The sequence below is a fragment of the Meleagris gallopavo genome, chromosome 9 (assembly GCF_000146605.3).
Source record: "Meleagris gallopavo isolate NT-WF06-2002-E0010 breed Aviagen turkey brand Nicholas breeding stock chromosome 9, Turkey_5.1, whole genome shotgun sequence".
In the NCBI taxonomy this organism is placed as follows: Eukaryota; Metazoa; Chordata; class Aves; order Galliformes; family Phasianidae; genus Meleagris; species Meleagris gallopavo.
The window spans coordinates 8,111,519-8,122,501 of record NC_015019.2 but is presented as its reverse complement, the minus strand read 5'-3'; the positions used below and the strand labels follow the sequence as shown (position 1 = coordinate 8,122,501).

The 10,983-nt window shown below is 36.6% G+C and overlaps 1 long non-coding RNA gene across 2 annotated transcripts in view; it reads right to left on the bottom strand.

The window, feature by feature from the left end:
• Positions 1-637: 637 nt before the first annotated feature.
• LOC109369053 overlaps positions 638-10,983 on the bottom strand; it is a 48,221-nt gene continuing 37,875 nt past the window's right edge. For both annotated transcript variants that reach the window (XR_004160647.1, XR_004160648.1), the window contains exons 3-4: positions 4,829-4,976; positions 638-3,269 (exon numbers count right to left, since the gene is read on the bottom strand). This is a non-coding gene — a long non-coding RNA (uncharacterized LOC109369053). The remainder of the gene's footprint in view (positions 3,270-4,828; positions 4,977-10,983) is intronic.

The following is a 10,983-nucleotide window of genomic DNA, read 5'->3' as shown; positions in this document are numbered from 1 at the left end:
ATTTCAATCCCAGAACTTGACACTCCTCTGGGAAAGTCTGTGCAGCAATCTTAGCGTGCTTCATTCCCACTGAGCAGGTCCCGTTTGAGTGGTGATAGCTTCAGGTGCTGTGCAAATAGTGTCCAAAAGTTTGAAAAGTCTGAATTCTGTTGTTCAAACCCATATTTCTCGTGGCAGGCTCAGCTGGGATGTGTCCTACACTGCAAAGCTCTCCATGGCTGCTAAGTGCTAATTCACAAATCCTGGGCTGGATTGAGTATCAGCTGCTGCTGCTGAATACCAAAAAAAATTTGAAGAGACTAGGGTAGACCTACTGGTATTGCCCTGTTCTCTCCATTTAATAAGTAATTTATATTCATTATTTAATTCCTTAAACTACATTATATTTTTAAAAAATATGTTAATAGGATGATTTCAGAGTTCCACAGATGCTGCATAAAGATACCATAATGAGCAGATTTCCCTAAATTCTGGAAATAGCCCATTAAAGCAGTTATTACATTCACTACTTATTTTGAAAATATCTCAGTAAATAAACTTATTTATTTATTTATTTGGCATATAACAGTCACAGGAAAACAAAAGGGCAATTCCTTGTAAAAATGTCTGTGATGACCAGGCGGTTTCTTACAGGTAACCAGTAAAAATTCTCTGAACACCAGAAAGCTCATCTGTGCATGTTAGCAAGTCTGGGAAACATTTTTTCAGATTAATGTACCTGAAGTGTTCTGGAGGTAACTGCAAATGGAGGTAAGTGCAAATGGTAGCAAGTACTAATATCATCTTAGGTGATGCTGTGATTTAGAAAAATTCAATTAAAAGTAATTGCTGTGTTGCAGAGTAGCTCATGTTACTCAGTATAGATCAAAGTCAGTGAATGAAGGAGATTGCAACAAGATTCCTTGACTGTGACTGACAATCTGAGAATCAATGGCTAAGTCCAAAAAAGTCCGTCCACTGAATGCTAAGATCTACTGCAGTAGAGACCAAGTACTTATGGTGCAGTTTGGATTCTGCATTTTCTTCAAGAACCAGAAAAAAAGCACCTGTGATTTTGTCCACGTCTCTACCAGATTAACAGCTCTTGGAATTAAACTTGTGATTGTCTTAGTTAATAGCACTAAGGGTGATGATTCATTTATACCTAATGATAGGATGTTCAAGTAATTCATGTTAGATAAAAATTATACTGAAGAATAATTTCTTAATTCTTTCTCTCCTTTTCCTCTGCTTAAAAACAAATTGCAGCTATGTATCAAATTGTTCTATTTTGAAGAAATAAATGTGTGTTTTATGCTTTTATATTGTAAAAACCCAGTCTTCCGGGAATCATTTTGAAGCAGGCAGATGTTCCCGTGAATGATTATATTCTATGGGTCACTAAAAATTCATCTGAATAAACATAAAATACAAATCTGGGAATATCTCCAAATGTTTTCCCCAGTAGCTGACTGTTTCTGGCATCCTCAATTTTATAAGATGGGCAGAGTATAATATTCCTCACTTTCGTTTTTAAAGGAAGAATATTCAGAATGAAGAGATGATATGCAGTGCATTACCCTGAATCATTAAGACATTAAGTTCTGAGTTAGTGCAATACATACATTCACATAATTTAGTCAATATAGAACATATACATTTACAAACTTAAAAGTAAATTAGAAGTTTCTGAGCACAGCTAATGTATCAGAAGCATGTAATGATGTAAAAAAAAAACCCTAAAAAATAAAAGAAAACTGAAAATGTAATATCAACAGTTCTGTGCAGCATTATTCAAAGTATGGACAGAAATAAAATACTTCAGATAAAAAATTCTCCACATTAGAGGTAGGTAAGAAGACAACTGCAGATCATTGCAGAAAGAAAATTGTTATACTGCAATAAGAAAAAAAAAAACAGAGTAATCTTCACATTTTTATTACGCTTCTTGCACTCTACAAAATCTGTGAAGACTATGTGATTAAAGATCCTAATATATAAATTATTTGCATTGTCCTTAAAAAGATAAAATATGTATTATTTTCAGGAAGACTATATACCCCCGCAGTACAGAAATGCCTCTTCTACAACATATAACTGTTAGTACCTAAGAGAGAGGTCTCCAAGCCAGAATGATTAGGTTTGTGTCAGGCAGAAAAACAATGAGGTATATTCCAGCATACAGAAAGCAATTTCAGAAGGAATGAAACACCTAACGTGATCAGCAAGAAGAATTTATTAAGAAAACAGTCAAATAGCTTTTCTTTTCTCACTGGTTTCTCACATGACATTCTCATTAACATGAACCATAACATTATGAAATAAAGCATTTAAAAAAAATCAACCACTATCAATGATCTAGAGGCAATTACACACCAGACTTTACTGTTTGTTTCAGTGCTTAGTTGAATCTTGTATTTTAAAGCAATAGAATTCAGTAGGTATATTTTTCCTCTGTTCATTAATTCCACATTAATGCTAGCACAACTATAGACTTTGTTATTTAAAGTTAATTTATTTTGCATTTAAGTTGTGCTAGTAAGTGATAGTCATAATGTAATCTTAAATGTTGGCTGTATCAAGAACGTATTAAAGCCATCAACTACTCACTAAAGAGAGGTACTACTGATAACTTAATTCAGGAAACTCAGTAAGCCAAAGGGCCAAACATTGTCACTCCAACTGTATCAAGTACCATGAAATATGGCCCAAAGCAGAGTACAATTACCTCATGATCCTCAATGTTAAAATTGAGACCTGAAAACAATTTGATGTAAACAGCCTTTTAAACTGGTAATAACAAACCAACAGTGGCTGTCTGAATTTACAGTTGTGACATGCTAAATTATACCAGTTGGATATTGCCAATTAATTTCAGCAGAAGTTTAATTTCAGGAGGCTTGCTGAGCTTAATTTTTTTTCTAAGAACATCTCACTGGTAATGTATTTGCAAAATGATTTAATACACTGCAACAGCTCTCTCTTTGCTATCTCAAGAATTCTTACAACTAACGTATACAACTGGAAGTATCAACTTTAATCAAAGAGAAAAAGAGGGCTAACTTCCATTTCCAAAGCTCATCTGTATGCACGTATCTCATCAGTAACAGATATTTCTGCTCTGCATTTATTTCTATGGTTCATCAAGGGTCTTTTCTGGAAATAATGCCATCTGACACAATCACAGAAATACCAGAAACTCCTGCTAACTGACACAGTGCTGGAGGGCTTCTTTCTTCCGGGCATACATTATGGACTACCTGCATCTCAGTCAAATGTCCAAAGCTGAGCTGGAAGGGTAAAATAGAATTAAAGTTTTTATCCTACGGACTGCTTGTCTAAAGATCCTAACATAGCAACGTGGGTTGGTACACCTACAAGAAATGTTCTCAGATAAGTCACTGATTTTTGGGATGGCAAAAATCACAGTGAAATTCACATTCAAGATTAAGAGATAAGAGACTGGACCTAATAAGACTATTGATAAAGTTCTGGAAGAATTAATACTAAAACAAGAGATGTTGCTCTCTCTGTCCTATTCTGTAGCTTCATTTTTCAACCATCTTTCATGCTAAATAGTAAGGTTTAATGTTCTGTTAGGTGTCATTTGCTCTTTCTCTTTTCAACTGTATTTATTTCTTCCTTCCCTTGGGAATGTCATTCCTCTCCCTGCATTATGTTATCACTTGCAAATCTGATCACTGTGTTGTTTACTACCTTTTATGATTATTAATGAATATGTATGAAGGTAAAACATTCTGTATTTTACTCTGTTCTCCAGTTTTCATATAATTGCACAGTACTTATATATACAAAATTAACGTGTTTTCCACAGAAAATATGAAAATACTAAACATTTCTAGTATTCCCAAAGATTGATGCTGTGTTCTCTATTCTAAAAAAAAAAGGAAAACCGACAGAACCAAATTTGTTTGTATGAGAAAGTTAGGATATGGGTAGATTAAAGCCACATTTACGTGTTTTTATATTCTGGGCTAGCATCAGAAAGTAAAAGAGCAGCCTCAAGGCGTCTTGGCAGCTGACAACAGCTGGAGCTAGGCTGAGCAACAATAAGATTGTGATGTGATACTGTATGGCTTTTTTGACAAAGTAAAAACTGAGCTAATATGTGCTCTTGCAGGTGACAGGATCAGAAGGATGCCTGGTGGTAGGATGCCGTGAAATAGTTTGCTGTGAAAGATATTGGTTAAAAGCACCTTTTCAGATGAGCTTTCACAGCAATATTTGTAATCATAAGATATTTAAAGTATTATGTCACTTGCACTGTTATGGCAACACAAAGGACAGATCAGAAGTCGAGGAAAGTTGATAAGAAAACTGATGACAAATGGAAGAGAAAATGAAGAAAGGAAAAAGGTAGATAGACACAATGCTACAAAACATAACAAAACAAAACAAAACAAAACAGACAGTATACAAAAATGCCTATTTTCACATCCATAGATGAAGCAGGACAGTTTGTCTGAACCTGAATATGTGCCTGTGGTTGAACCAAAATGTGTACTGGAAGTTAGATAAATCCTTAAGAAAGAATTGAAGTAACTGCCTCAAACCACTCAAACACCTGTGCCAATGGTTTACAGGCTGGTCTGGCCTGGTTCCATGACTAGTGGGGCAGAGGAATTTGCAAATCTGAGCCTATGGAAAGCCGAAACAGAAGACCCCAAAATAATTAAAAACAACAGCAACTCTAATTTACTAAACTAATTTACTAAATACGGTATCAGAATGCAAGATAATACACTATAATACAATATAATTAGAATTGAAACTAATAAATCAATTATTTGATTTATGAGAGTGTGTCCGAAAGGTGGAAAGGCCTCACCATAATGCTGAGGTGAGATGCGCACTCGGGTCAAGAAGTGGGGATGAGAGAGCTGAAAAAGGGCAGGTCGGGTGATCCACGAAAGCTTATATCCCCTCTCTAAATGCAAAGTCCTCTGGGGTATGTAGTTCTTTCCTGGGACAGATGCCTGAAATGAAAGAGCATTAACTCTGTAACTCCCAGTGCACTACATGGTGTTATGATGTGAAATACCAATAACCAAAAATAATAAAACTATGACAATCTGCCCAACGGCAGGTAATTTTTCCATCAATATTCAAAGAACTCTAAAACCTCTGTTAGTGATTTGGAGGACATGCAGAGCCACATTCTGAGGATCTTTTCCTGAAGCATATAGTGCCCTTCCTGAATCTCAGAAGCCATTTGTGGGATTGAACAGTAAAAGTAGCTAAGAATTATTACATTCTACACTGCACTGAGATGCAACTGCCTCAAGGGCCTCCCTCTCTTAAAATTAAAGACAGCATTTAATACTTTATAAGAGACAGTGAACAAGAGTCACATTCAAAAACTTACCAGGAAAGATTGACCTTGGGCATAAGTCCTTATTCTGTCAAAGCTTTGAGATGACATATGATAAAGACTTATACTGACAAGTGTCAAATCTAAATACTAGTTTTTTTGGAGGGTATGCCAGATCCTTTCTGTACTCTTTAGTATCTGATGATAATAATTGGTTGGTAAATAAAAGTTGTTAGTGAATAAACAAAAAATTGAAGTATTTTCTACTTGAAGATGGTATCATGATTCTTTTTGCAATTTTGGAGAATTAGTGCCTGTTTTGATATAGATGTTATGCAGAATAACAGCAATTAAAAGTTCTGTTAACCATTCTATTACTTAAGATCCTCCCTCCAAAACCAGTACAAGACAGCTATAGACTGGAGTGAGTCCAGCAGAGGGTCACCAAGATGGCTGGGGGCTGAAGAGCTTGCCCAGTGGATTGCCTGAGGGGAACAGGGCTTGTTCAGCATCACCCAGCAACTACAAGATCAAGAAATCTGAGCCACGCTCTTCACAGACCATGACAGGAGGAAGGAAAACAGGAAGTCAGCATAAAATAAAACAAGAAAAGTTTGACCAATTAAAAGGAATACATTTTCACTATTAGGATGCTCAAACATTAGAACAGGTTTCCCAGAAGAATTCTGATGTTGTTGTCTTAGGACAGGAATTTGGACTAGAGAGATTCTGAGGTCTCTTCCAACCTGAATTATGCTATGACAGTTTGGTAGAAAAAGATAAGTCTATGCTTCCTGTTTCACAATCTGATAGGCTTGCATAAACAGTATGGTGTTGCTTTGAATACCTCCACAGTTTTGAACACCACATTTTCACAATTCCTTCATTTTTGATACAGATTATTAGTAAAATAAAAGGTTCTATAGAAAGAAATGTGGAACTAAGCTGACGGTATTTACAGTGGCTGCTCTGAAAGTAACAACTCCTGTTTTATTATGCTAGCTCATGACATCAGAGGTGGATGTTGGTGATATGGCAACAGTAGAGGCTGAACCTTCCCACCAGTACTCCATTACATTCTGCTGTCATATTACAGACGGAGCAGGGGGACAGTTTGACAAAATGGCTTCTTATGTGGAGGTGCATATGAAGTGTGGAATTGAACTCCTCTATGTGGAAAAAAATTGCATCCATTGGCATTCATCAACACTGAAAAGTGGACGTGAACATAGTGAGGTGGTGGGTGGTGTGTTTCAGCAGTGGTGACAGCTACAGTTGTTCAGCTTCACTGGTACAGATTTCTATGAGTGTGGCTCTTGTTCATTGCTGGCAAAAAAAAACATAACTAATGGTTGTGACTATGTTGAAAACTAGTTGTAACTGAGAATTTTATCTATCTAACAGTTTTATTGTGCTCTTTGTGTCTTTTGTTGTTTCCATGGAAATAAATCGGAGCTACCTACATCACAAATGATGCAAATACTTGCATTTGCTACAGTTTCTATTTGGAATAACTGCTTTTCTAAACTGAAAATGCTACTGTCTAAAAGGTGGTCATCTCTCAGTAATACGGACATTGATGATAGGACAACAGGTTGTATTTCTACAGCATAAAACTCCAATAGTTTGACCAGGTTTTTTACACGAGCAGTAATGAAGACAAACTATTTAGATCTCAGCTGCCTATTTCTAGATTAAGGTTTCAGCAATAGGACAAAGAAATTATTTCATGCATACATCTTGCTAACGACCCATTCAAGGTCTGTTTTCTTACAACAGAAAGGCTTTCCTTTCTTCAAACTCTACAGAAGATACTCTTGCAAAAGATAACGGGCAGAGAGAGAAGAATGAACTAGAGGAATACTTAGAGAATAAGTAAAAAATCACAGAAGTTAAAAAAATAAAATAAACAGGCCATTTCTCGACTTGTAAATACATTAGGATTCAACTCTGCATGTATTTTGAGAGGGTGTGACATCTGCATGCTGCTCAGAGTTAACATAGGAAAAGGGAAAATTTCTAAAATACAGAGTGCATTTTTCCTAGTACTTCTGCTGTTTCTAGAAAACAGCAAACCTATTTCTAACCATTTCAGGCCTGAAATTTTAGATTATTAAATCACTTATACTGCTCTATTACAGCATATTGAAGTTTTAGCCAGCACGGTAACAAGCTGTTTGAAGAATAATCTGCCCTACCTGAAACATATTCCATGCTGACTCAGGCTGAATTTTTGAGCAAAACAGTCTTCAGGAAATCTGCAGTCAATTTTAGCTAGATACGCTTTACATCTGCCAAAACGTGTGCTGAGTTAGTAGGAAACAGAGTTATTTACAAACTGAAGTTCTGTTTCCCCATTCTCAAGTCAAGTCCAAGTAATAGGCTTATGATGACATCTGCAAAAGGATTTAATGAAAAGAAACCAACAGAAGCTTTGTGAGATGATGAGAAATGACGGATTCAATGTATCAGAGCTGTTGCTAAGTGGAAATATTGGAGCTGCTTGGGTTGGCTCAATAGCCTGATTAAGTTAGCAAGAAACGGTGCTTTCTCTTCACCTTTACAAGATTTTATCATAAATTATCTTATTAACATGGTACAGAGAAACTGTCTCCTTAAAATAGATCTTGGATTGCAAGGCATGCCGAATGTAGATGCAATCCTAAGGAATATATACAGATACCATTAAGTATTATTACTTTTATAAAAGTGAACAGTAGAACATTCATAAGCACATAGGCTAAAATTGAAAGGCTAAGCAATATTAAATCCAGTATTAAATAGATGTAATGCCAAAAAACAACAACAACAACAAAAAAACCATCAAAATCAACAAAAAAAGAACCCAAAAACCCACAGCCTTAAACATAACTTGTATGCCTCCAGGAAAATTTCAGGCTGTTATAAAGTTAAAGCGAGAAAACACCTTACTCTGACTTCTGAAAACATAACAGTCTTTCTTCCCCAATGGCCAGCATTTTTGTTTTTCCATTCACTCCCTACAAATTCTTTAAAATCCCTGAAATTAGGGAGCGCCTTCTTTATTTGTCTGCATTCTCAGCAAGCTTAAATTGAAACCGCTTATTAAATGAACAATCAGGCCTTTATATACTTTCTTCTTAATATAACTATTAAGAAGTCGAACAAGTTTTCTTATTTCTATCCATTCCTGAAAAACTGAAAATGAAGTTTTTTAAAACTGTGTTCCATTAACAACACTTACAGCCTGATATTCTAACACAGATGTCCTTCTTTCATATTATTCTTAAGTACACATTACTCAAGAATACAGTTTGTATTAGTGAAGAATTGTTACACAGAGTATTACTTCAGTAGAGGATGGCATAGTTTGGGATGCCCACGTATGATGAAGTGGCAGTCTTTGCACGTGTGCAAATCACAGTGCCAGAAATAACAGTGGCACCAGACCTGCTGAGACCCAGAGGCTCATGTCCAAGCACAAACTGGCCCTCCTTCACTGCACGTTCACGTGGTACGTTTAACTTCAGCAGCTCAGGCACACAAGTGAGTTCTGGCAGCTGCTGTGAGAGCAGTAACCCATAGCAGAGAAGTGGGGTCAGCACTGGAAGCATTTATGCCAAGGCTAGCAAGGGCCTCTATTTTAACTCTCACAAGTAGGAGTACATTATTCTTTCATATGAGAAAGGACTCTTACTAGCAACCAAATTTTCTTTGCTCTGTCTGCCACAAACATCTGCCCTCTTGTCAGAATTACAAGTTCATTCTGATGTAATAGTTTAGCCTCAATGTTTAGACTGGATATATGGAAAAAAACTTTTTACATTAAGGGTGGTGAAGCTCTGGAACAGACTGTCCAGAGAGATGGTGGAAGCCCTGTCTTGGAGACAAGCAAGGTCAGCCTGGACTGGGCTCTGAGCAATTTGATAGAGTTGTAGGTGTCCCTGTTCATTGCAAGGGAGTTGGAATAGGTGGCCTTTAAGGGTCCCCTCCAACACAAACGATTCTATGATTCTGTATAGATGTATCAGGTAGGTCTCTCAAATGTCCTCTCTTCTCAGCTTTTCCTTTCTTGCCTTTTATGGCCAACTTTTTCTCATAATTTCGTTTGTATAAAGTCATTTCTATCCCTCTATGCATCTAAACAGCATTATTTTCTCCAACTATTTTACAATTCCTCTTTTGCCCTGGAATTTTTCCGTCCATTTCATGAGACTGCGTATCATTTGATATCATTTGCTTGAATCTCAGGAATAGGATAGGAACTTGGCAGCCCAGCATAAGAGCTGATGTTTCTTAGTTCTATTATCTCAATTTGCTGATTCTTTACAAAACTCTACTTCACATTTCACTGTTTGCACTACATGCAGCCAAAAAAGAGAAGGCTGATTTCAGTGTTTGAAGGTTCAAAACTCCATCAGTGGAGTTTAGGAGATAGACAAAACATCACAACAGAAGTCAAAAGGAGGTCTGAAAAAGAGATGTAAAATGTAATGGAGAAAGGTACCCTCCTTTAATTCTGAATCCAGTCTTACTGACTGCTTTACAGTTTTTTGTTTCTGCATACTGCTTACAGATACATACATCATTAACAGCACACTGTGGAGAATGTAACAAAAAAAAAAATCCAATTTATTTATTTATTTTGAATTGCAAAAACAGTGCATGTACATTATTTCAAAACACACAGGCTCCGTGTGTTTTGAAATAACACAGGGCAGGGCAGTTCTCACAGCCCTGTCTCTTGATGAAAGGATGAGAATATGCCATCTAATAAATTTGCTGAAAACATGCTGCGCTGTACATTATCAAAATAAAGATGCTTTAAAAAAAAATAATCACACTCCTTTCATTGTCTGTGTGAAATTAAGAAGAGGATGGCAAGGGGTGTTTACACAGGCACTTAGCCAGGAAGCTGTGTTTTCCACAGATACAGTCATTCAGGGAGCACATCTCTGATTTTATGAGCTCCCTCTCTCTGTTCTCATACCCCTGTAATCATGACAAGAAATCTATCTATAGGTGAGAGAATACATAGCTCTGCACAGCATACTGAAATGCTGCCTCTTTCCTTTAGGTAAGTGCTACCACACTGAGGCCATTTGTAGGAATTTTACACAGCAAGACAAACAAATGGAAACCTCTTAAGGAAACACATGAACTGCAGGATAGTTTCACAGTGAATCGTCACAAAAAATCTGTGCAAGGAGACTGTAAAAGAATTATACATAAATCTTCTCTGAAATGCAGCAATGCTGGTTAGCAATGGAAAATGCTGTTAGATAGAAAGTCTTGTCACTTTATTTGTATGTGCTCTTCAGCATCTTAAGTTGCAGCTTAGGATCCCTCAGGATCATGTGAGGCTAGGTTATATATTAGGGAGCTGTGCTATAGTGCTGTGTGTAAGCCTAGCAGCTGGGTACTGTTATGGTTGCTGCTTTCCTGTGCTAAGCTGATTTACTTGTTTAAGGTCTGACCTCATCATCCTGTCAGTATGGATTCCCACCTATACAGTTAGCAGCAGCTTAGCATCGGCTCTAAGAGCTTGCAGTATATTAATCAGGAGAGAGAGCGAGCTACCGGTATTTGTTCTTTTGTTGTCTTTTCTTAAGAAGAGGAGTTGAAACACAAGAGATAACAAAGAATCCATTTCCTTTCCAGAAGAATAGGCTTTTGTCGTTTTTTTTTTTTTT